The sequence below is a fragment of the Adiantum capillus-veneris genome, chromosome 29, assembly GCF_014529385.1.
Source record: "Adiantum capillus-veneris isolate H3 chromosome 29, ASM1452938v2, whole genome shotgun sequence".
Lineage (NCBI taxonomy): Eukaryota > Viridiplantae > Streptophyta > Polypodiopsida > Polypodiales > Pteridaceae > Adiantum > Adiantum capillus-veneris.
The window spans coordinates 34,144,663-34,150,514 of record NC_140959.1 but is presented as its reverse complement, the minus strand read 5'-3'; positions in this window follow the sequence as shown (position 1 = coordinate 34,150,514).

Here is a 5,852-nt window from a genome sequence, read left to right as displayed (position 1 = left end):
TATTTTTTGATAGTATATACACTATTTACACTCATCGGGGAGATATTATCAGTTAAATTCCCTATTGATGATTTATAAGGACATTACTAGGTAATTTTGCCAAAAATCACATGTTAACATCAAATTTTTCCTCCCTCTTCAAAAACTGTCCTTGATTACTTGCTGCCCTTCCACCCCTCCTAGATGGCGTACTCCGGGACGACTGTGTGGATGGGTTGAAATAATCATGTCTATGCATAGCCTTGGTTGTCTCTACCATGGTTTGAGGATCAATGCAGTTCAAAACGTCATGCTGTGCAAGAGTTGGGTCTTGAGTAATTAACTCAAGGGTTTCTGATGTCGAGGCTTGCTGATGCTGTCTGCCAAAGAGAAAATCTTGTAGCTTATGTGCTCTTTACTTGATTGTTTCATCAGGATGCTCTAGCACACTGATTTCCTAAGCTGTTGGTATTAGTTTTGACTGTTGTCAAGCTTTTACCCACCATTGATATCTTGGTTAATGTTGGTTGGAATGGTGTGGTTGAGTTTTTTGAGACTTAACTCTCCATTGCTTGATCGATTTTACAGTTTTTGGAGAAGATAAGCATTCCTTTTTCTTTTAAATCCATTTCATGTTAGGTTCCTTTCTCGAAGATGCTCGTCTCTGTGTTTTGAACCTTGGACCCGTCTTTGGTATTGTCGATGATGTTTTGGGCACCCATATTTGAATCGGCTTGTCCTTAAGCTGTGCTTTTGGTACCCAAATTTGCTTGACTCCTTGCATGCTACTTGTAGCATTTACTTGTCGATAGGATGGAGTAGATTAATTACTTTGTGGTTTGCTCTACTAGTATTTGCCTTTCAATTCCTCCTTGCTTGGTGCAATTGATAATGAGTTGTCCACCTTTAGGTGATAGCTTGAGATGATTGGTATCCTAATCTGGTACTACCTTGTATGTCCGCATCCAGGGGATTCCAAGAATCATTGTCTCATTCATGTGTTCATCTGGTAAGTTATACAAATTGATGAGGACATGAACATCCATGTACTATCACATTCAAGTTGACTACTCCCAATGTTGGTGTTGGGTTCTTGTTGCATCCTTTGATAATCGCTATTCCTGCTGTCAAAGACTGACTTGTTGCTTTCTTGTACACGGAATAGCTGACTGCATTTACTCCAGCTCCTGTATTAACCAATGCCTTTGTGCTATGGTTGTTGAGTTGTACTTTGATGCGAAGGTCCATTCCATCTAACCATTCATCATCTGTTGGCACTGCATCTTTTTGCAATTCCCATTGTTGGTGATCTATTTCCAGGGTGTTGATGGGAATAGGTATTTGTTGATTCTTGAGAGAAGCTTTCCTTTTGAGTACTCAAAGCCAATCTTCTTCTTGGGCTTCATCAATAACCTGCTGTCGTTTTATCTTTGTTTGCTTAGCTACATGCATCCTTTTTAGCAATTCATTGGTTAGTGGCAAATTGTACTTCTTTAAACCACATCTACTAATCCAATTAGTTATTAGTTATTAAACTTAGCTGCTCCACTTGGAGATACATCTTGAATGATAAACGGTTCGTTTCCCTTTTTCTTAAACTTGAGAATGTGTTGCTTAAGGGAATATACTAAAACTAAGTCCCCTTTTTTGAAGATTTTTGTAATTAAATGGGAATCAAAAAACTGTTTTTGTTTTCGCTTTTGTGCATAGATGTGAGCTACAACATTTAGTCTTTGCTCATCTAATTTCTCTAAATCTTCAAGTCTCTCTAACAATTCATGCCCAATCCACTCAAGATCCTTAGCTACCCTTAGTGTCGGCAATAGTCTCTATTGGCAATATGGCATCAAGACCATAAACAAGGTTAAAGGGTGTAGCATTTAAAACTGTTTTGAATGAAACTTGGTAAGCCCATAGAGCTGCATGGAGATTCATCTCCTAGTCTGTCCTTCCTGAACTAACCACTTTAGTCAATACTGAGCTAATAATTCTATTCGTATGCTCAACTTGTCTATTTGCTTGTGGGTGATAGGGAGCTAATTTGTTATGGATGGCCATAAATTCGTTAAGCAGATACTCGATTACCTCTTTGAGGAAATGAGTTCCCCTATCAATGAAAATTTCTATTGGCAGTCCATAACACATACGCATATAAGAATGGGTACATCTGCATACATTATCCTCTTGTCCTTTCTTGACATAACCGCAAGGCTCTGTTATCCTCAAATATGTCACCATTTAACAAAGTAGTAACAATGTTTGACTGATATACATCCCAACCAAAATGAGCTGCCAATGCACATGAAAACGTATAGTAGTCATACGACAAGTGGAAGCAAAAGTCTCTTCATAATCTATGCCTTTTTGCTGTGCATAACCTTTTGCAACAAGTCGAGCCTTATAGCGATCAATCTCACCATGTGGCTTGCATTTCAACTTGTAAACCCACTTCATACCAATGGTCTTTTTTCCAAGATGCAAATCACATAATGTTCATGTGTCATTTTCTATAAGTGCATCATATTCTGATTGCATGGCAACCATCCAATTTTTTTACTTTTGTGCTTCATCAAAAGATAGAGATTTGTCATGTAAGCTAGACACAACCAAAGCATAACAATCTGATGCATAAGATGTATGGCGAGAACCAGAACGAGTATGACTAGACAAAGGTGCATCAAATTTACTGTCACGCAAAGTATGCACCAGCCATTTAGGCATACCTCTAGCTTGGTCATTCTCAGCCCTTTCCTCATCAAGTACATCATGTATATCTGCATCAATAATAGGCTTCTCTATAAAATTTTAGAAACCCCCATAGACTGTATATTTGCCTCATTGGAATCTCGCAGGGTTCACTTAATAATTATGTGATTATCACGTGAGTGCAGCAGAAGGGTTTATTAATTTTTATTTTTTCTCACATTTTGACGTACAGAAGGATACCATAAAATCAAATTTGAAAAAAAATTACAGATTGTATAGAAAAAGGATATATTTTGTTCGTAAAAAAGTAACAGATAGGAGTTAAAAAAAGAGTCCTTGAACGCACGTGATATACACAAATTATGCATAGTGATCCCTCCTAGATTCGAATTCACATTCAAATTTCCACCACTGAAAAGAGGCAACAAAGTGTCATAAATGTCCTGTGAGCTTACATTACTTCTCTAGTACATTATAACAAGGGCTGAACTGAATCCCGTGAGACCAAGATACACTTTGTTTGCGGATGATAAAACCTGTAACCTTTTCTTTTAGCACTATAACCAACAAAAATACATTTCACAGCCTTATCATCCAATTTTTTGCGCTATGTTTGTGGCACCAAAGCATATGCCAAACAACCAAAAACACACATGTGCTCAATAGAAGGCTTTCTATCATGACATGCTTCATATGGAGTGATAGACTGCAAAGCTTTTGTAGGACACCTGTTTAGTACATAAGTGGCACACATGATGGCCTCAAGCCAAAACAGATGTGGCAAAGCTTGACTTTTGACTATACATCGTGCCATTTCCATAAGTGACCTATTTTTTCTCTCAGCAACACCATTTTGCTGAGGCGTATAAGGCACTGCACATTGGTGTTTTATCCCATGACTAGACAGAAATGCATTGAATTAATGAGACATATACTCCCCCCCCCCCCCCCCCCCCCCCCCAATCGAAATGGAGGGTGCCCATAGTATATTTTGAGACATTTTCAGCCATAGCCAGAAATTGTTTGAAGCACATAAACACTTTGAAATTTTCTTTAAGTGGATATCCCCATGCATGCCTAGAGTAATCATCAATGAAAGTCATGAAGTAAAGGTAACTGCCCAAGGACGGAGTTTGCATGGACTCACAAACATCACTATGCACAAGCTACAACCTGCATGTGGCCCTAACTGAACCATCCTTTGGAAACCTTGAATGCTACATCTTACCCAAAATACAGCGTTCACAAACATGTTTGACAAGTGCTTGAAGAGGCAGCAAAGAAGCAACCATATCAGATTTTTACAAACGTAGCAAGCTGGAAAAATTCAGGTGTCCAAAACGTGTATGCCAAAGTTTTGCATCTGAAGTAGCCTTTGAGTCCACAACTGCATTTTCAAAAATTTATCCAAACTTATCAGACAAAGTGAGCTTATACAACCCACGACAAAAAATGCTAGATGCAACAATTTCATCACCAGTACTGAGATTATGTATTGTACATCCACAAATTTTGTATTTGTGGATGGCAGATTATGTATTGTATATCTGCCATTCACAAATTTTGACTACAAGTCCAAGTCTAGTAAGTGCACATACAGGCAAAAGATTCTTCTTGATCCCAGGGTTATATATAATGCGTCAACAAGTGTGAAAGAACTGCCATTTGCAATAGTAAGCACAATCTTTTCAACTCCCTAAACTCGATAAGAGGCATTGTTGGTACAAGTAATAGAATTCCCATGATGGACAAAATCAAGAGAGGTGAACAAATCACGATGTGAGGTAATGTGCTTTGTAGCACCACTGTCCAAATACCACACATGTGAATCTGCAGCAACTGACATGCATGCGTGGCTACATTGTTGTTACCAACTTTTCTTTGAGCAGCGACACGTTTTTTAGTCCTTTTTTTGGATAGTGACTCTTGCAACAACAATGTGCACAATGCATCAAACTTGACAACTTTGGGATTTCCTTGGGTCATAAGTTTCCAAGTACTAGCGAAACTCTGGTAAGAATCTGGCAAGGCATCAAGAATAGTTTGCACAAGGGAATTATCTAAAATGAATTCGCCTATATAAATAAGTTGCTCATTCATATCCTTGACACCAGCAAGCAAAGTGTTCATATCATCTTCATCATGCATAATCTTCGACTCCAGCTCTTTACGCAACAATGCAACTTTAGCCTCATTGCGATTTGAATAAAGACTAGCTAGAATATACCAAGCGTGTTTTGCAAATTTTACCGAACAAATATGAGGGGTAATAGTGCACTTCATAGACAACGCAATCAATGCATGAGCCTACACATCTTTCATATCCCAATGAGATTGTTTTGCCGTAGGAAAAACTACTCTAAGAATAAAAATCCCTGCAGCAAGACATGCAACATCCTCAACATTGCGTGTATCGTCAAAACCACTATGTACATCAATGCCCTGCACAATGTTCCAAATGCCCTTTGAAACAAGCACATGTTGCATGATATAAGCCCCCATAGGGTAATTGTCCCCATCCAATCTGTCCTCAGCAACAACATCTTGAATACGTCTGTGTTGTTGTCAGCCATGGTAAATGTTGCACCTGATGTGAAAACTGCATGAAAAGATGATAAAGAATGCGAAAACAACACAGTCTATATAACACAAACCGTAGAAGACCGTAAGGGACTTGTTATCCAAAAAATGGCATTGATAATTTTTTTTGCACAAAATGACAAAATAACTTGCACAGTACTGCTTGTAGTCGAAACAAAGGCCGAAATGAGGCTGAATCAAAAATTTGAGCAGACTAAGCTCTTTGCGTTCTCCAAAAATATTTTTCAACCTTCGAACGCTCGCCAACGCTCACAAAAATCAGAGAAAGCGAGCAGGCGTGTGCTGAAGCTGCTGGCGACTAAGCCTGAGAGGACGTAACTTGCTCCAATACCAACGGTTGGAATTAGGCTTGCAAAAAAACACACACAGATTAGAGAAGATCAAGGAATCTCAAGGCACACAACAAAGTGTATATTACTTAGTGTGAAATGGACATATATAAGATAGCCCTAGAGTGATGGGCGTATATAAAATGCACGGGAGGAAAAACCTCCTAGTTAGGGAAAAAATGCCCCGATAGTTCTAAGTGTGTTCATACACATGATTACCACATGTATATGGTAACA